Source organism: Streptopelia decaocto (genome assembly GCF_964273445.1).
Source record: "Streptopelia decaocto genome assembly, chromosome: 6".
In the NCBI taxonomy this organism is placed as follows: domain Eukaryota; kingdom Metazoa; phylum Chordata; class Aves; order Columbiformes; family Columbidae; genus Streptopelia; species Streptopelia decaocto.
The window spans coordinates 63,350,287-63,372,037 of record NC_138660.1 but is presented as its reverse complement, the minus strand read 5'-3'; the positions used below and the strand labels follow the sequence as shown (position 1 = coordinate 63,372,037).

Below are 21,751 nucleotides of genomic sequence, written 5' to 3'. Positions count from 1 at the left end.
ATCTCGGCTGTACTACTCAGAAAATGTATTACCCTCTGCCTTGGGGATAGTTACAAGGCTGCCATAATAAGCCCAAGTCTTGGATACAATGAGTCATTAATGTGTCAGTTAGTCTCAATCAGCAGACTATACTGGTAGGCAAATGATTGTTGATGATCCTCAACAGATCTCATGTTCAAAAGCAGAAACTCAGGAATAGCTCCTGGGGCTTCTGCTACAATCCAATGTGACAATATGCAGTAAAAGATACAATTAATGGTAAGGTTCAGAAAGTAAAATTAGAATTTGAAAGTTCATGTGGACAGATTTCCAGACCTGTCATAGTCAAGTCTAAGCCCATACCAAAAATAAGCCATATGAAAAAAAAATTAAATAAGGAAAAAAGTGCCAGCTGGAATTAATCAATGTTAATAGCGCTGACTTCACAAAACTGCAAATAGTTATTTTTATGTAACCAGGTGAGGATACAGGCTGTCTAAAATCTATGACAATTGTTATTCACAGTGATAGGAATAATTTCTTTTCTTGAAGGCTCTATGTTTGTATAGACCTTGTTCAATGAGCATTGCACAAAGTCAAAAATTGTGTCAGCAGATGGATTTTGATCCCAGCATCCAAAAAACCCCCAAAGTTCAACTGGCCACAGCAGTTATTTGTCCCATACTGAAACTTCCTAAAGTTGCAGAGGAGTGTTTTTCAGTGAATGATATGGATCCATTAAGCACTGTTTAACTGTATATTCCTCAATAATTCATAAATTTGGATAAATTACTCTGGAGTAAATGGCAGAGGATCAAAATTTTCAGTGCTGAATAATTACTGTATTATAACTCTCTGGTATTTTTATTTATTGTCATTTTAACTCTTTAAATGAGGAGATTTAATGGAATCAGAAAAAAACTAAATAGACTAAAAGTAAAATCCTATGTTAGTGTCAATTAAGTATGTTTGGTTTTCATCTGTAGCATTTTGTACATGTTGCCTGTACTTTGCAATGTGACAGCACATGAAATACATAATCTTTATTCATGCCCATTTAATTTATGCTCATATACACCTTGTAAGGTTCATGTTGATTCCAACTCCTTTATTATCATATATTAATATGAATATTCCCCTATGGTAAAATTAATGTCTAATCTAATAAATTCCCATAGAATTTAGTAAAATATACTACAGCGAACATTTGGTCTAAACCACACAGGAAAAATGGATAATGAAGTTCTTCTATACTACAATAATAATTTACAGTTGTCTCCAAGTACCTCATCAAGTAAATGGTTAACAACTCATTAATATTGATTTTTGTAGCAATTGCATGTTTTGACTTGCTTATTAGAGGCAGTTCTTGATGTTATTATTGGGCACATTTCTACTAAAAAAGGAAAGAATATGAAAAACAGTAACTTTGCATCACAATCATGTAGCTTCATACTAAGGTGTCATGATTAATTCATATGTATTGGATATTTGGTGTCAATGCAGTATAATTGTGATTATTCTCTTTATACATCTATATATCAGAGCAACGGATGGGTGACTGTGGAGTCATTCTGTTGTTGTCCTTTCTAAGTCCTGAATATACAGGTCCTGTATTTCCATCATCTGTGTGGCCAAAAGCTGAAAAGTTGCTTCAGAAACCTATCCAAATAGCTAACTTTTTCTCGATATTAGTAATAAAAAGGGCATTCTAAGTGTGTTCCTCTTTATACAACGTTTTTCAGATGAAATTTTTGATGGATCAAAGAGACAATATCGGTTTTTAATATTTAATTGCAAACAACTCAGTTGGTCACAGAGTTGACTGTGCTAAAATATCCCATTGCAAGTACCACTGGCAGCACTGTGTAAATAAGTCACTGTCTATGCACCAGGAAAATAAGTTGTGATATGAATTTTGGGGTGTGTGACCACATCAAAGAGCATTTCAGTGTATGGGTCACAACCTCACAGTGGTGAGAGCTTCTAATAATGCTTAAGAACTAATGGACTATAAGCACCCAGTAACTGGAATTATTCTCATTTTAATTCTAAACCTCTAAATTTAACATTCTTATGTTAATTAGTTATATTATGATCTTTGAGAGATATATTCAGACCTCCACCTTTCCCTGGCAAGCAAAAATATGAGCACATCTGCAGTGTGAAATGGTACTATATGTGAGATTTCAAGGAAATAGTAGTAAATACAATGACATTCCTGTATCATCCTCTTTTATTTCAGGCACATATGCATTTTCGCTGGTGGATATAATGCATAAATTCAGGAGGGCTGTGACAATATGAAATAAAAAATTGTTTTATTATGTATGGTTGTTTCACATTATGTGTTTCAATGTCCTTCAGCGGAGAGGGGTGCATAGTTCACTGATTTGGAAACTCACAGTGTATAACAGTGATGAGACATCTGTATTTGGTCATTTTGGGTTCTTTGCTATTTTTTTTACTAAATAATGCTTTAGAGAGGCTGAATAAGCAAGGGATCAAAGTATATACTAACCTTTACAGGAAAGCATAGGCTAGGGCTGTTCAGCTTTCGGAGCTTCATCAGATAATTTTGCCATGATCCAATCTTACTGAATAGGGCAGTTGGTGCCATCAACTATTTGGAGGCTTGATAAGGCTCAGGTAAGATTTACTAGTGCCAAAACTAAACCCAGCCTTGAGTAGTTCTGGTAGAAGACCAACATGGAGCTGCTCTGGACAGTTAAACTCCTTTCTTGAACACGGTTCTTCAGGTTTGAGAGCCATGTCTTCCTTTCAGTTGCATTTTTGTAGCTCAGCCATGCAATAAGAAGTCTTCTGCCACAAGGCAGTTGCTGAATTATTGCAAATTAAACTCTTTAGCTTTAAGTCTTTCCTTTCTGTAGTCCATCCTAGTCCCATATCCATGAGCATCACAGGTATAGGACTGGGATGGGCTGTGGTCAGTTAAAGCAGGTGCTATGTGGCTACAGCCTGCTTCAGCTTCTGATCTTGTGGTCTTTTCAAGGTTAAAATACCTCTTTTCTTTATTTTTATTTTTTTTCTGGAGGGTTTAGGAACAGCTTACACAAATATCCATCAAGGATTAGGTGGAGTAACCTGGCCTTGAGTAGGTAAAGGATTAGATATATCCTTAAGATAATTTCTGGAGAATTAGAATCACATTCCCATGAATCTTAGAAAAGGTTTTTTTTGTAGGGCTGCAGAGGTGATCTGCACAGTTTCGTAAATCAGAACTGTGTATATATATGTATATATATATATTTATATATATATGGCAAAAAATTGAAGGTGATATGCCAAAATTAGTTTTTGGTCTTTCTCTGACGATAGATCTGTAGAAAACTAGAACTTTTACATAATATAGAAATGTCCTTGTTCACTTAAGTAATTTAAGGGACAAGTTATTATTAATAACTGTAGGAACAGTTATGCTAAAATTGTGATTATTCTAGCTAGAAAATACTAATAGAATACTGAAAGAAAGTGCCAGCGCAAGTCCTCTGCATATCTTTGGCTTATCCTATTTTATCATAGAATGGAACATTTTTGGAATAATTACTGAGAAGCAAAACTGACACAGAATTAAAAGAGTCTCAGGTAAGAGCCCAGTGAAGCTGCTAATTATACACTCATGCTCTGACTTTAAAGCTGGAGTATATTTTACATTATACGGCAGTATCCGTTGCATTGCTATGGACTGTGTTGTATTATGCAGTGGGAATACGGCAGCAAGTTTATCCATCCTAGCTGACAAGGCAAAATCATATTATTAGTCTGCATGTACTCATCTTGAATGCACACATTAACGATAGGGTACGTTGGGATCTTATTCCATAGTCTTCTGTCCTAGCCTTGAGGTGGATTGTGCTTTGTGTTTCTTTGATTTGGGGAGAGACAAGCCAATGCGTTGGGAAGGGAAAGCAGGAATGCCATAGGGATTCTCTGGATTTCTCTACTTGTGCTAAACTCCTGAAGTGCAAAGGAGCAAGCAGGTTTTTGAGGACAGTGTCTCTAATTCCAGTAGTATCTCACCAATACTCTGTCTCAGGAACGTGCAGGAGATGCAGGATGGGGCTCAGGGGAGCTCCAGATGATGCTGTTCCTGGCTCTGAATCACAGCAGCCCCCAACTGAGGTCAGAGTTGCATGAAAAACGTGACTCTTATCTTTTCCTATCTGAAAAACTGATTATTCAGATTGCTTATACTATCTCATATTGAAATTAATAACAATAGCAAGGCTGCAACAGCAACTAAAGCCCTTTGCTATTAGGCGAGTCCCCATGCAGAAGGTAATTAATTGCCTGTGTGCCTACCTGTCTGCTGATGTAGCGCTGTTGACAGGATGAGCCTGGATATACTAGAACATCTGCATTATACAGGAACATCTGCATTACCTTCAGAAGACTAAATATCTTAGGAAACTAACCTCAAATTTTTGTTTAATGTATTAACCAGATGTAACCCAACATATTTTTAGGTTAAGACTAAGAAAATCTAGGAGAGCTCACAGAGGTTACTTGAGATATATATATATAGTCAGAGAGAGATTTTTTTTTTTTTAATTAAAATTAAAAGTTTCACTCAGTTCAACAAATATCATAGAAACCTGCTGAGCCTTTGGATTATTTGGATCTTTGTGAACCATGATCAGAGACATAATCTCTAGTCAATATAATATATAAAGACAAATTTGGATGATTTAGTATTAAAAAGCTGCAAAACACATGGAAGAGTTGACTGAATAGTTGTTATGTTTGTAGCAGCCTATAATCAGAGTATTATTTTTCTGTTTAGGCTTTTTGAATGAATTGTTATCATAAGGCAAAAGTAAATGCTGGTACTACTCAATCATGTTTTTGTTCTGGCACTTCTACAGAGGGAACACTGAGAAGTTTTAAGTAGTATTTACCAAGAGGGAAAATACAAATTTTGGAGTTATATGGAAACTTCAGGCCTTTCAAGAATGAGACAGAATTATAAAACTAAAAGTTATGGAGCTACATTTACATTCTAGTCTTAACTTCTTGTATTTCTTCCTCTCTTTTTCATGAAGTCATGTAACAAGGTAACAAAGGAAATCAAAAATCGTATAGAATTATTCCTGTTCCCACCTTTTTCACACGAGACTGTTCCTGGAAGTAGTACCTACTTGCAAAAGAAATCGCTGTAAACTCATTTAGTTTATCCTGACTAGCTTTAAATTAGTCATTCTCTAAGCCTGTGATGTGCGAAGTGTCACATCAGGTTATGGAAACCTCGAACCCCCAGGAAATATCACAGTGCTCCTGACGTACCAGTGGGGCTGCTGAAACCATCAAGTAACATGGAAAATTATTCCCTCTGCAGCCGCTCTGTGTTCTGCATCAGGCTTTTTACTTAGAAGACAGAAAAGAGAAAAAAGTGAGGGCACTAAAATAAGGGGATCATAGGTATTTTTGCTTTGGAACGGAACTGCTAGTACATAACTACATTTGTCTGGGTGAAGGCTTACTTTGGTTGTTTGTAGTATTATTATTATTATTATTATTATTATTATTATTATTATTATTATTATTATTATTATTATTATTATTATTATTATTATTATTATTATTATTATTATTTCTCCATCTCATTTCACCATCCAAATATCCAATTTCTTGTCTGTTATTCTCTTTCCTATCTTTTTGCCTTAATAGAACATGATGTGGCTCATTGAAATTAGCCAAGGTCATTTAGTCTATTCTGCTGTCAAGACGAAGAAGTCTTGGGCTTCGTGATTTAATAACTTTCTATCACAAAGTCCTCTTGCAGTGAAGCAAATTAAAGGTGTCTGGCAGGGGGATAGAGCAGTGGAAGACATTTGAGTGATGTGATTTCATCCCACCTTTTATGGGCTGTCGCTGAAGAGATTTTTTAGGGCAGAATGCACAAAATGAACACCATTGTTAAGGTATCAGCATTGTCTGCATGGCAAATTAAATGTAGAACTGTAATGTTTGACCATAGATGATGATAATATTTGATAACAGATCATTATGTAGTACATGGTTTGTATAGAGTGTTGTGATCTTATCCACTGCTGGGGCAATGTCTTGTCTGCTCCCAATCAGTGCTTCCATTTTGAGTTCATTTTCCTGAGAGAAAATGGTGGATAATGTTCCTTACTGGCGAAATCAAGTATTGGTCAGTTATGGCCTTCCTAAATACAAATACTGATTAGTTTTCCTATTTAGTGCAAGTGTTTTAAATACATTCACTTTCTTCAAGGTCATGGAAACCATGTTTACTGTAGGAAGTGTAGTGTTGAAGGGTTACACCATGGAGTTCTTTGTAGTCTTCCTGATGAGATAGAGGATTAAAGATTGTAACTCCAATATTTCATTTTTTCTATGATCCTGTTACCTAATAAAATGCAGAAAGTGTACCAGACGTGCTACTATGTAATATTGAGAACAAGGTTATGGTAGTTAAGTGAGCCAGTTAGTTGTGGTGATGGTTGAACTGGCTCCTGTTCAGGGCTACACAAAACTGATGGAAACAGCCACAGTCTGTCCGGTAGAGGGATGTGATGGAACGATCTGAGAAACCTTTGTTGTACTTTCCAGGGACTTAGGTTAAATGGTATTTAATGTTGCCTGCTGTTACTGCTTTGAGACTGCCCTCTATTGAGAAAAGAAAACAAACATTTAAGCTCTTCCTGTGAACGTCCCCTCTTCAGTTTTATTCAACATTTTTTGTTCTCTTTCTGTTGATTAGGGTGTATAGTTACCTGATTATTTTTCCCTGTTACAGACAATAAAACTCCCTGAGGAATTTTCTTATGTAAGAAATGAAAGATTATTTTCGACAAATAAATTTCGAAGTACTTTTATGAAGATAAATATTCTGGGCATAACCTCTGTGGCAGGAGTTCCAGATATATTCACTTGGCAAAAAACCCGACACTCATAAACTCACCCCACAAGCAGGAATTGTATCTGCTGCCTGAGTCTCATTAGTTCACGTCACAGAGTATCTCTTAACTGCATTTTCAATATACAGGCGTCGGAGACAGCTTTTCAGTGAGGGGAGACCAGGGCCTGACACCAAATGCTTATGAAACACTTGTAACCTTGAGGCGTAGGGACAACGACAGCACAAAGTTTATCTTCGGCTGTTGTCACCAATATTCAGGTGCAGGGGATCGCTTAGGTTTACTGAAGTCTTATTTAGAAGGAGTAATGCTCTTTGCAGTTTCCTTTTGAGCATTTTTTCCTTTTCAGACTATACAGGAACTTTCAAACTTAGATCTACAGGGTAAGAATTAAATTAATATTTCTTACATTAACTAATAGTAAAATTATATCCGGTGAGGAAGAATGCATCCGAGGCACTTGTCCATCAGTAAAACACATGATTATTAGATTTCCATGGCCTCTTATTCCAGTGACGTTATTAGCATATTCATTGCTCATATCAACAGAGTTTTAAAATAATTAAGCAACCTGTTACTTGAAGTGAGAAAGAAAATTAAGTGAAAAGCATACGTGCAGAAAAACATGGTTTTAGTCCTTCTAAACCTATTTATAAAGTCGACATAAATTATCGGAATGGCATCAAATTGAAGATGGGAAAGAAGAAAGAAAAGAGCAAATTCCAGGGCTAGCAGCACGTAATTTGTCAGAAGCGCAGTTGTCAGTTTTCTGCCCCAGGAGTCCTCAGCCAAGCTGAATTATGAGACTTGGTTTCAAGTTCTTTCACTCCCTGCCTGAGGGATTTGTCTTCCCCGCTCCTTCTCTTCCCAAGGTGGAAAAACAAACGAGCAAACTACCGCATGTTCTGCTTGGGGGGTGCTTTTACTCCTCCTGGTCCTCTTCTCTGTGGAATAAACAGTTAAACATTTATTAGAGCAAAAACTTGAAGCTCCAGGAGTGTTCATTGTAATCCTCACGGCAAAGAGTCAATTCTGGTCTCTCACTTGTTCCCATCTCAACAATTAATTTGTGTATTGTTAACTAAACTGGGTAAATTCTGGGAGCTGGGGAAGGTGTCATCCCTTCTGGAATACTTATATCTCTATAGAACCTGGCCATGTAGATAAGTGATAAACCTTATTCTGCCTTTTCACACAATATCATTTATAGCCAGAAAAAAGAGAACTCTTAATTTTTTCTTCTTGACAAGGACCTAAATTTCTCACCAACAGCCCACTTCTTGCATTTTGCAGTTTTAAGTTCATGGAACTACACAATCAAAAGGTCTAAGTCATTTCTAGTCATGTAATATAATTTAAAAATTATAAATTACCATCATTTCTTAGACTATGATAAACAAGTCAAGATGTCACCGGCAATCTTAAGTGAGATTGATAATATTCAGTGGTGTGAAGAGGTTCACCTTCACATTTTGAGAAATAACTTTTCGTCTTCCACTCAGAAGCCAGAAGATGCACAGAGCATTTAAACACTGATTTCCAGAATTCATTATATCGCCTCTGGAAGATTTCAATCATCTTTTCTTCCACAAAAATCTGTACCAAGAAAGTGTGACTTAATCTTTAATTCACAGAAGTAATTCCTATAATTTGAGTTATCTGTGAAATGTACAGATTAAAATATTTTGAGGTGAAATGGAAAGAGTTAAAACTTGCAGGAGAAAGAAAAGAAGTGGTGCCATGGGAAAGTACAGACAGTAAATAGCAAGTAAGAAAAATGACTGGAAGCAATCAAGTAAGAATAAAAACTGGGAAAATACAGAAACCAGACAACAAAAATGTTCAGTATAATCCTTTATATGAGGGCTAGTGAAGCAGACTTACTTTAAATCAGAGTTCTCTCTTTGGAAATGTGCATGTCAAAGTGTAGGAGCGTGTTTCCCCTGCACTGACTCATTTAAGAAAACAAGAGTCTACTAGGAGATTCCATAATCTAAGAATATTTTCTCATTGGTGGAAACAGGTGTATCGAAAGGGTTGTTGCTGTGCATGCAGCAGTATCAGTTTCTGTGGTTTATCATCATTTCTTAGAGGTGGTTACACCCTCAGCCCTTTTGTGTCTCTGACAGTTGGTCCTGGTCCTCCAGAACACCCCAGATTTTACCATAGTTGCTCCACATACCACTTGTCTTACCAGTATGCAAGATAGTATACAACATAGGTTTAAATGGTCAGAAGTTCTGCTTTGTCATTATGTTCTTGCAGATTTTGAATTGAAGAAACCCTGTACTTTCATTCTGCATACCACAAACTTCCATTCTCTAAAATTCGAAAAGGCCGAAAATCACCTGAAACTGAAGCTCAGAAAATTTGCAATTGATATAAAATGATACTGATATATACTTCAGTACTGATTGCTAAGTAAATGTAGTAAAATTGTAATTCATGTGAATAATTTATTCTGCATTGTTGGCGTGTAGCAGAATAGACAGATTAGTAATTTCTAATAATATTGTTTTTTAAACCAAACACATGCCAAGGAAATATAGACCTAATTTGCTGTTCTCTGTGCAGATAATGCCCTCTGAAGTTGAGTTCATTAACAACTTTTTCAAGTGTGAAGACACTTGTTTAAAAAAACAAAATAAAATAAGAAATGTGTAAGCATAAAAAAAATAGTTCAGATAAGACCTGAATCTTACTGGAATCAATTACAACATTCCCAGTATTGTAGACTTTTGGACTGGGCTTATCCAAACAAAAAACGCACTTGATTTTGTTAATCATTTGTATTCAGGTGCTCTTTGAGTATTTACATATGCAAAAGGACTTTGTTTGGGGTTGTGGGTTTGTTTGTTTCATTGTTGGTTGTGGTTTTTGTTGCTTGATTGGAGTTTTTTTAGAAACTCTAGGAAAAAATGCTGCCTTTGGAGAAGTATGAGTCATATTTAAAGTTCAGGATGTGACCAGGATCCACTATGTGCAAAACAATGGTTGCTGGTGTCTGAGCATCTCTGTGGGATATCACGTGGTAGAACATATTCTATGAAATCAAAATTTCTGAGACTCTATGTAACATCTTTCTAAAACATTTTTTGTCTATCCAGTCATTCTTAAAATCCATTTGCATGTAGCAAAGTATTAAAAATGCTGTTTGGAAAATATCTGATACATGGGATGGATTAATGGAACAAGGGACCATTGTCAACCTTCCCATTTTCTCAAAGACGTGATGACCACTAAGATTAAAAAAGAGGAGAAATTAACGGCAGATCAGATTATGATTCCAAAAATAGGTTCATCTGAAGCACAGTGACACATTTCTGACCCCTTTGTGGTGCAGCTTGTTTTCCACACTCGTGTGAGGTTCCAGAGGAGCTGATGTCACGTTCCCAGAGCCAGATCAGCCAGAGAGAACATGTCTGTGTTTTAAAATAAAAGACTCATTTATAGTAATTTGAGCCCCAAACACATCTCTTCACCCTGCTATGGAAGGTCAGAATCCTTGCTCTCTGAGAACTAGATATGGTCTTTTAAACAAATGCACTTTTTAATTACCAGCAGCCAGTTCAGCACAATTTGTTGCTGTCTAAGTCACTTTTTTTATTTTCTAATGGTCTTGCATATTTGATAGCCTCTTTCAAAATTATGCATCAGGTATAGGACTTGCCACTTGTTTAATTGGCTTTTTCCTTCTTTTAATGATGTGCATCTCTTAGACTTTCAGCAGAAGTGAAGGCGGCTCTTTGTATCAGTTACGTACATTTGTAACACAACTACAGAGGTGGCGGGGTCCCAGTGGATTTTTTTGGAGGGGGGACACTGGAGCTGTGACGCCTTCTGAAAGGCGTATTTTAGAGAAGAAAGGCCCTCAGCTTGAAGGACAGGAGCTGTTGATTGCTCTACCCCCTTTTTCTGGGAATCTGAACCATACTCTTCCTATCCAGAAACTCTTCCTTGCAGGTTTGTTTTGGTTGGTTTTAGGTCTGTTTGGTTTTTTTCCCTGTTTTTAGGGTAGATCTCTAGTCATCATTTTTTTTAATAGCTTGTTTAGTTGCGTTCTTTGTTATTGGATCTTACAATTTATTGATTAAAAAACAAGTATCTTCATTTAATGAGCATTCAGATCTTGATTTACTTGCTAAACTAAATTCTTGAACAAAGATAAAAATGATGTGTAGTCATTCTTATTTTCCATTTTTAATTATTTATGGGAGAACAGTTCCATCTGGGATCAAGGAATTCTTGTTGAAGGTGACATAGACTTGTAGCTTAAAAAGAGAAGCAGCAAATTCGTTTTTTAGCGAATTTGAGCCTCTTTACTTCATTGAAAGACAAAGAAGTGATAGAAGGATGGCATGAAACATTTATGTGCAGATAATTTTTAGATGTAAGAGTTGTTTTTTACAGGAAAGCCGTGGATATAGTTTTAAATTCTCCAACTAATGGCACATGGTGGCATCAGGAGGATCCGACAGGATAGGAATAATTTCTGTTTTGCAAATTGTTACATAAAATGTGAAAAGTTGCATAAAACCAAAACTGTTCTGCCATCCTAAGTACCTGCATTTAAAGTACATTGCAATTAGAAATACTCTTACGAAGCACAACTGTTCTGCTTTCTGCCATGAACTGACACTAATGTTTTATGTTATAAAATAATCAGAGAATTACAAATTTAAGCTAATATGGTGTGGGGCCCATACTTACGCATTCCGGTAAATTGGAATGACCTGTGATGAATAAAAATGTAAAGTTCCATTCTTGCCCTTCAGGAAAACCTGAGTTTTCTTCCTGCCTTTAACATGAGAGCTGGATGTTTTGATTTTTATAGAAGGGAAGAATACACAAATTCAAACTGAATCTCATGTTGGTCATAATGCCTGGTATTAGAGGAGAGGTTAAAACACAGTGATCTTCAAACTGTTAATTCCTCCTCTTGAGCTTGATGGGAAAATGCTTTAAATAGCAACCTATCTTTTAATGACAACATGGATTACTATTTGAAGTAAATGGATGCTTCCTCTCCTACTGAAAGGGTTACTGGTTTCCACGTATGTGTTCTGCTTGGGTTTACAAAAAAGAATGAGATGAAAGACAAAAAAATGCCATTACATGATCCTCATGGAAAATCAGGCTTTCTACTATTTGAAAACTTTTTGAAGTCCACCAACATGTGCCAAGTTTCTGATGAAACTGTTGCAAAAACATGAATCATTCTAGTGCTAAAACTGCTGCATTTGTGGGATGTGAGGACTAACAAACATTTCCTGTTAAATGCAGAAATTTGCAGTCTTATGATTTACGTACCTTATAAAGTCCATACATTATATTTAACTTAAAAAAAAATTGTTCTGGCAGTGTAGGAAATTTTTCCTTCCTGCTGCCAAAAGTGTCTACAGCTGGGAGGAGCCACTTGCGAAATGCTTCACATCAGAAAGAACCTTTGCTACATACGTATGGGTATCCATAATGCACATGACACCCACCTAAGGCTGGACGTAAAACACAGTTCCCAGTATACAGCAAGGGAAAGAAGCTGCGTCTAATGTAAATTCACATAGGACCACCCAGCAACTGGGCATTTTTGAATCACAGCTCTATAAGTGTCAGTGTCAACCCCAACATGGTTGAAAAGGAACCGTAGTGCTTTCTAAGTATTTAGTTCTCCAGTACTTGCATAAAGTCGGTCTGTTGGTCTTAATAAAGCCACGATCAGTGTTCACCAGAAGATTCAGCAAGTTCTCCTCAATGTATGGACTGTAAATGAAAGTAGAAATTGCTGTTGGCTCACGTTGCAACCATCTTCCAAGTAAAAAGTGATGTGAATGAAATACAGTTCTTGTTAATGGAGACATCTGCAGAGCTTTGCTTCTGACTTCAGCTGTGAAAGTGCTTCTCACTTCTTTCTTTTTCCCCTGTAATGAAGGCACAGCTGTGTATTTAGGGACTTGACAAAGAGGGTGATTAGGAGTTCTAGACTTCCACAATTTATCTGCTGTCAAAAAGAGTTGTTATTAACAACTAATTCTTGGTGAGATTTATTATTGTCTCATGTTGTAGGCATTTTTGGTCATATAAGCACAGAAAAGGTGTAGCAATTTAGTAAATATTTGCACCTTCCAGAATTTATGTGACATTTCGATTTGATTTTGACGTCTGGATGAGCAAGTCACAGACTCTGTAAAATGTGAAAACATTTAGTTCAACTAGGAATTACTGAAGTGTGTGTTTGTTTTTTGTCATTTCTCGTTCATTGCCACAAGTTTTAGTGCTCTCGGATTGCCATTACTGCCTCTTGCGGGACACATTTTTGGGGTTGGCTGGATGATTTCTGCAACCGAGAGATCTAAACAAGAGAACACGAGCAGCTTTTAACTCTGCTCGTTCTCTCCCACTTTGTACACATCCAGGTGCAGTTTTCTCAGGGTCATTCCCTACTCCTGAACATGGGGAAAGGTGAGGAGCCAGCACAGGCCAAATAGCTTTTCCCTCACCAGCTCTTCTTTAGATACACGTTCTGTCCTGACTTTCTGTTCAAGAGCTCGTCTCCCTGTGTGAAAGATTATTAATGCCGATGAGAAGTCTATTTTGGCTCCGTAAAATATGTCAGAGGTTTCCAGGGAGCTGACGATGCTGATGTTCAGCGCTATGAGTTCTGCTGGCAGGCAGCTCGGAAATGTTGATTGTAGTGCTGAACGTATATCGGGAACTTGTTTCATACTTTTACTTTTCTATTCTTCACTGACCTCTGCATTGAAATGTAGTTTTAATTTTAAAAAGCCTCTAATCATTGCCTCTCACTCTGGGAAGTCCTGTCATACCTGAAAGTGTGGCCATTACTAAACCCAGTGTATTTAAAAGATGCATAGATGAGGGTGTCAGGGATATGGTTTAGAGGTGGACTTGGTAGTGTTAGGTTAACGATTGGTCTCAATAATATTAGCTTTTTAGTAAAACATCATAGAAACTCTGTCCTTTTAAATATTAAGAATATGGGGCTTTTTTTTTTTTTTTCCCCATACGGATGCATTTTAAGAAGAGAGTTGAAGAAACCTTCAATAACTCCATGCTGTACATAGAGGTGTTTACTTCAGAGAGAGATTACACTATATATTATAGAATTAGAACCTAGAAGTTTTGAAAAATAGATTTTGTTCATTGTGACAAAAATTTAAAATAGTCACTGGAAATTAAGATCTCACAAAATTCCAAGTATTTTAAGAATTTGAAGATTTCCTGAATTTGGATCAGAGGTGCCTTGACTCTCTGAATTTATCACAGAACTTGCAAAGCACAGTTTGTTGATGAACTTGAGAAAACGTAACAGTTGATCAAGTACCTCAAATCCCTGGGTTCACATGAGGAATCTTCTTCCGGGGCATCATTGCTGTTCCTGGGGCATCTTCCCCTTGTTTGTTTTGGACATTCCATCCCATGGACAGGAGAGAACTCCTAATGCTGATATATGAGCGTGGCTGGTAGGAATGTTTGAGAGCACATCTGATGCACCTGAAATAAATAGCCATGCCCTTGTAAAGAGGCTTGCAAATTCTTTTTACCTCAGCCTATATATGCTATTTTCAAAGAGATGTGTGTCACCAGCTGCAGTGTAATTTACTTTTAGAATATAGTGCTAAAATTTCTCTAGGCTCCTCAGAGAGTCATCTGGAGATGGATGTTTTCAGGGAGAAAAGAGGTACAAAATCCAAAACACTGCAGCATAAAGCTTTTATTACTCTTTTGAAGATAATTGGAATTCATAATCTTCATTCATATTTCTTGTCAAAATGGTTTACAAAAATAAAATGTGTTAATTGTGGGAACTTGACATGTTTGAGAAAATAAAGAAATGTATTGATGTTCTGGAAAGATACAAAAAGGTCTAATTAGTCTGTATGAAATGGAGTCCTTGGCACATTAGATTATTGCCTCTCATACTGACCATCGTATTTTCTGTCAGTCATTGTTTCCCTTCGTATTTCCCTGCATAGCTGGTTTGTCAAAGATTAGAAGTTTTCTGTCACAGGGAAAACTCTGACTTGACAGACAGCGTCTGCTCTGTGGCTTGAGCTCCGGGGTACTAAGGTAATAATTATTACCTTTTAATAATTATAACTAGTCACTCCAAATACGATTATTACATGCATAAGAATGCATATAAGGGAAAACCAGTTGGTTATTACATGGAGTCAGGATCAATGAGCCTGTAGGGTACTATAGCATAAAATCCAAACAGCTTAACTGCTGTATTCAGAACACTCAACAGGCCCTTGTAATGAAAAATACGCTAATAAGAGTAGAGAAAATGTTGGATGCTGTACCTCAATGAAACAAATAAACACACAAACCAGATGAGTTTCTATGCAATTTGATTGATTTGCAAACTAAAAGAAAGCTAAAGGGGGAAAACATAGCACAGACTTCACAAAATTGCTAACAGTAGTTAGCATTTAAGAAAGAAGAATCACAAGTCAAGGAAGAGATTTTTAAGGAATAGTATAAATGTTTGCTTTTTTTCCTTCTTTTAACAGTTTGTGTAATAAGAATCAATGGCTGTTTGCCTTTTAAGTTCCCGTAATCTCCTCATGGAATGAAAATTTCAGAATATGTTTCCCTGGTACAGTCAAATGCTTTGTGGATTTATATTGATGGAGATCTGTAGCCTATTTGCAGCACTGATATGTGCGCCTTTTAATCCATCCATCTTTCAACAGTGACAAAAGGTGGCTGTTCTCTTTTTAGTCATAAAGTTAACTTCAAAAAGGAGATGTCAGTGAGTAAAAGAAAGTGATTTTCATCTTTTAATATCGCCACAAACCCATTTTTTATTGATAGGTGCCAAAAAAGGTTGCAATCATTTTGCATGGCTTTAAAGCAGTGATAGCTGTACTTTGAGCACATTAAATTGGTGCTAGTGACTTAAAGAAGGCAGCAATTACCATGTGGCTGGTACAGAGAAAAAATGAAGAAGTTTAAAAGTACAAGAGCTAGGTATTTTAATCATTGACAGGAATACTTGAATCTATTAATCATGTTGTTGTTGTTTGGCTAATGTTCTCTTGTTGGGCTTGATTTGCCAATGCATTCATTTGTTGCTTGTTATTTTGTCGCTGAATTATAATTTCATTATTCGCTGACCTTCTTTGTCCTTTGCTCACACAATTGCAATGTAAGGGCGGTTGAAACCATTTGGATAAAATACAGAAACAATCCAAACTTTTGTGGCACATAAATCTCAGTTAGGTTTAGCTGATTTTCTGCTGTGTTTGCAGCCGTGACTTCTGGCAAGGGACCAAACACAATGGGACAGTCCAACCTGGAGAGCTACTGGGTAGGCCAGGAACGTGGGGAACTAGACATCTCCAAAATGTCTGATGGTCCATCATAAATCTGGGACTCTTGAATTTGAATTGTTTTAAAAGTAGTAAGCCAGATATGTTGCATATATGTATATATTATCGCTTCACGAGTTATTTACAGCAAAATGAATTGGCCTTTGTTTAACTGCAAAATCTCTGCAACACGTTTCCTCTTCTGATTTGGTGCTACAGGTTCGAAGTACAAGATTATTTTTCTTTTAGAGCATTCCATGCACTAAAAAAATAATACAATAAATTAGGTATTCACTGGGGGGATGGGAACATTTTTATGCCCTAGTTTCCAGTACTTAGGGAAAATGATGATGTAACGTTCTGAAAACAAGAATTTGGTGCACTCAAAAACATTTGGATTCTAATCTTACACAGTGCTCAGGGTTACTCTGGTGAATTGATATAATTTTCACCCACTATTCATATTTTACACTAGCGTGGAGCCAGAAGTACTGGAAAGCCTGCCTCGGAGGACTGCATCTTAGGTTGAAAATTCAATTTCCTAAGCATTTGTATATTGGCATGTGTTTCTAAACCAAGACCAAACTGATCAGTCTTTCTACCCCAAACTAATATTATGATAATGGTAGTGATAATAAGATGACGGGTCTAAATTTTGTGTGATTAACTTTTCTTTGGGATAATGCGACTGTAGAAAAAAAAAAACCAAAAACCAAAACCTTTTATTTCTGAGGGATTTTGTATCATTTAAACTGGAATCACATGAGGGGTAGGAGATGAGACTGTCCTTCCCTGTGCTGTGATAACATGTTTTTATGATGACAGAATTGACCTGCTCACCACAGTTAATAGCTCTTTGAAACAGTGGCTTCTCTTTGGTTTGTGTCCTGTACTGCCTCTTAATAAATGGTTCTGTCTAATAGCTCTGTCTGGGCTTAAAGGCTTAAACAGGAGAGTCCATCCCCAACCGAAACATCTTGCATCATGTGCTGAGGTTCTCACCAACCATCAGGGCATGGATTCCATACCTTAAATCTCCCGTAGCTCCTCACGTTATATTTGGATTCAGCTCCAAGCCTGTCATGGAGGATGATTATTATTGTTGCTAGTTAACTGCCTTTTCCATCTGTGCATCAATTGAGGGGATATCCTCCCAAACGAAAACAAATCTGGCGGCTGCCTGGGAATTTCAAGCAGCTGTGTCCTATATAGGTGCGGTTTTGTGTGCGACTGCTGGGAGAGCTGCAAAATGCACCACGGCTGAGATGATTGCCTTGCTCGGGGTAGACTGGGAATGTGATCTGTTAAAGAGAAAATTAATTGCACAATGGAAGAAGAATGCTTGTTTTTAACAGCTTTTCTTTTATCTTCTTTTCGGAGCTTGTTTGTGCTTTATCTCCTTTATGTTATGGCAGAAGTGATGAATGTTGATGAGCCAATGCAGATCCTCGTGTGCTTAGTCTGGGAACCGTTTACCTATTTATACAGTGGAAGCTTTAGCCAGATTCAGTCCATTTTATACAATCTATTTCTAACTCTACAGAGAGTTTTGTGTCACACGGAGGGCAGTTTGCCTGGCACCGGATCATGCATGTTCCAGTTTTAGGCTTGTGTAACTTGCGTCAATGTCCTTGGTTTTCAAAAGGGGAACAAAACGCATGTGTTCCTGCACAGCCATGGGCTAAAAGTGAAAATGAAGGACAAATGAGTCAAACCAGAGAAGAATGGTCGTGCCAAAGGCCTCGGGAATAACCAAGTGATGGGCCTGGCACCCCTCCTGCCTCACAAGTACTCTGCATGTGTCGAAAACAGAACTAGACCTACATGTCTCAGGTTAGGAAAGCACTTGGTTCCTGGGGTATTTTATTCCAAAGTTCAGGTGTGCTGACTTTGTTATCTTGACTATATTCGTTCTCTGAGGTCTGTATAGACTTAACTTTAAGTAGACCCTGTGTTTTACTTTATCCTGAGTTATCACTCTTAGAAGGACTAGGGCTGCTGTAACAAATTCCCTGCCTTCCATCCCAGACGTGGATGAGTTCCACTTTGAGGCGGACTCTCTGTTTGCAATTACTTTATGATCCTTTTGCATGGAAGATTATTACTGTTCAGCACTGACACTGATTATTTTTCTTATGCATTAATACAAGTGCTTGGCACTTTGAAGCAAAACAGGAAAAAAAGCATAACCTCCCACACCAAAGTGCTGTGGTATGAAGTGGTTATGAGAAAGGGTTATGAAATCCTAATGTCCTGCTCATGCTTTGATTTTTGGGAGGCTGATACATTGCTCCTGTGGATTTCTGTGGCATGAAGGTTGCTGTTCTCCTGCAGATCTCAGAGGTTGCTGCACATTTCCTTCTCAATGTCTGTTCAGTCCTTTTTCTCAAAACACATTTAAATCTTCTGCATGGAAATGAAATAGAAAATAAATTACTTCTATTATGGTGGTTTTATTTGTTTTCTGACTTAGTCTAGTGCACAGGATTATTCTTGCCAAAATAAAGCAGTACAAGAAAGGTATGTACTGTTTCAGTGGAAATAAGTTGATATCGGCAAAAATGTATAAATATGAGAGAAGTCCAACTGTGCATGTTAAGAAGACAATGAATGAAAGTAGGCCGTTTTTACACAATTTTTAGACAAAATCGTTATTCATTACTGCGCTGTCTGTGCTTCTGTCCCTTCTCCTGTGTTCTCCTCCTCCTTGGTATTGACTTGTGGAAGAATAATAATGTTCTACGACAGAGGGGTTTGCAGTTTGTGGTTACAGCTCACACGGTTCCCTAAGAACAATGCACCCTGCTAGAGTTTTGCCGCCCTGGCCCGCAGGTGGAATCAGACTTTCTTCTCTTGCACCCCATTGAGCTGCGTAATGAAGGCTGTGGAGAGCAGCCAAGGCATCAGAAGCAGCCACTGTCCACTCTGCTGTCAGATTGCCTGATTTTCTTTTATTTTTTTTATTCATTTTTAATGCAATACTCAGAAATAATCAAGTGTATTGTTGTAAATATCAGCGTGTTATTGCCATGGATAAGTTGCACTGAAAAAAATGTATATTTCATAGTCTAAATTGTGCTGAATATCCAGAGGTATTCACTAGCTACTTCTGCTGTTCCTGCTGGGTTTTTATGTACTTCAGGGAAGTCATTTATGATGCTTGACTCACCAAAATTTAAGGTGACACGACAAACCGTAAAAGCATTTCAGTCTCCCAGAGACACTTGCGTGCCGTAAGAAAAGCCGTTAAGCAACTGAGGATCTTGATATTGATTTTGTCAATCTTCCTTGCTGTTTGCTTTCCAAAGGAAATTCTTAAATATTTCACACTGACTCCTCTTTGCCCCTGAGTGACCAACATACTTGTGGCGTTTGCCCTGGCGTGGTGACACCAGCCGGCAGCCACTGTCTGTCCTGCACAGGACCATTAACCTTGGGAGTGACCCCTCCAGCACAAAGGCAAGAACAAACGGAGAACGTGCTGCTCTAATATTCCATACTGCACAAAATTAGAATCCGTTTTAATGATGTTCCATTTTTCTTGCGTTCACCCCAACACTTACTCATATCAGATGTTCTTTCTTTAAGGACAAGCTGCAGGGTCTTTTCTGTTACAGATTCTAACAGGTTAGTCGATAAAGCTGGAACTCTAGAAGGAAAATTATAACTGTTTTGCTACTGATTTTCCTCCTATGTGGGAAGAATTGCAATCTGTTATCCATGCTAAGGGAAACCCATGGGAGGATGGACACTATCAAGAACGCTCATATGCCCATCTTCTTGAAGAGAGAACTATTCTGTTACTAGGCTATATATGCTGGGTTCATTGTCCAAAAGGAAGAGGTTTTCTCAGTCCATGATCTCTGGTCTGAAACTGATTCTAGGTGTTACTTTCACATGTCCAGGTGGTGCCTGCTGGCTGCTGCCCGTCCAGAAATTCTGATTTGAAGATTTTTTGGCCATCCTGCCAAACAATGGTGGATAATGTGTTTCCTCACAGTGAAAAATGCTTTGTAATACACTTTTTTAACTTTTCCAATTGCTTACAAGGCAGATTTGTGTATTTAAATCATAAGCAAATGCCAGTCTCTCTCCTAGTCATGTGTTTGATCTGTGCTTTCTTATCGTGTTCAGAAGTGACTTGCTTTAGCCAGGTAGTGTAAGTGCATGTGTGGGAGTACATACAACAACCTATAGTGCTGTTTTTAACTGGAGGTTGTAGTAGTTTCCTCAGCACTACCACTTAGGCACATACACTGCCCTGAAACAGATAACTACTTTAAAGCATAATTTTCATTGTCAGTTAAATCCAAGTCCACATAACAGACTCCTGATGTTCCCCTCAGTCTCTTAAACCCTTGAACTCCAAAGTGCATTTGAGTAAACGGAGAACATCTATATATACTCTCATTTAGTCCTGACTGCATCGCAGATAAACAGTCTGCCCTGTCCTTTTTAGCATCATCTTCATTGCACTTCATGGCACTTGGAGTGTTCTTCAATGCTATAGTCACTGTGCTATACTCTTTTTTTTTTTTAATAAATTTTCTAACCTCTTACTGCAGCATCCTAAGACTCTGAGTGCTTCTTTTTACTTCTCATACATGAATTTTACCTCTCATACATCGGCTCTGTGTATCCAGTGTATTACCCATGCAATAACTGGTTGTGTAATCAGTCCTATTACAAGTATTAATACTTTACCTCTCCTTTTTGTTTATAGTGGTACTATTTGCTATGTATTGTTAAAAAAGAAAAAAGATAAGTCTATATGACCCTTGCAGTATGTTCAAGCTGGCACTGAAATTGCATGTTTTCTAAAGAATGTCCCAACTTCAATACCTGCTAATCTGTTTTGTTTACTTTCTCCTCTTTTAAGTGTATCATCCTCTTGTCTTACCACGTTTTAAGTTGTCCTGTCTCTTTCCTGGTGAGCTCTAATGGTTCACAGTTTAGAAGCTTCTAGACTGTAATCCACTGAGGATTAATGTAGATACATCTCTCTCCATTTAAACCTGTTTAGAGTCTTACTACTTCTTAGACCGTTCCTGGTAAGTCTCTCATTAACTACCACTGAAAACAGCAGAATACTTGCTATAAACTGACCTTTAACGTCATGGCAATTTCTGAGTCTTTTCCTTTTGTCCGCTTTGCTCCATTCTCTAAAATCACCAATGGCCAGAAGTAGAATTCCAGTCATATATGAGACTTGTGATGATGTAAAGACAGAATTGAGAGACTTCTCATATTTTTTGTATTTTCTTCTGGTTCTACCCAATGGTCTGGTTGCAAATTGCTTTTCTGAGTTGTGTGAATTAGGGGATGAAGTAGGTAAACATCAAACAAGTTCCTGGAAAGGATGTGTTTCTTCTGTTCTTGTCATACATATGACAAGAGGACGTGTCACGTTAGTTTGTCGTGATAAACGTCACCAGAAGCACCCAAGCGCGTAGTTGCTCACAGGCATGGTTCTCAGATCTTAAGCCTCCAGACGGTCAGTCAGTGGGAAATCTGCTGGCTTATGTGTGCACC

General features: G+C 37.5%; 1 protein-coding gene across 1 annotated transcript in view; it reads left to right on the top strand.

Annotated features, from left to right (window-relative positions):
- LRP1B (LDL receptor related protein 1B) overlaps nucleotides 1–21,751 on the top strand; it is a 683,918-nt gene that overhangs the window by 264,452 nt on the left and 397,715 nt on the right. The window lies entirely within an intron of this gene.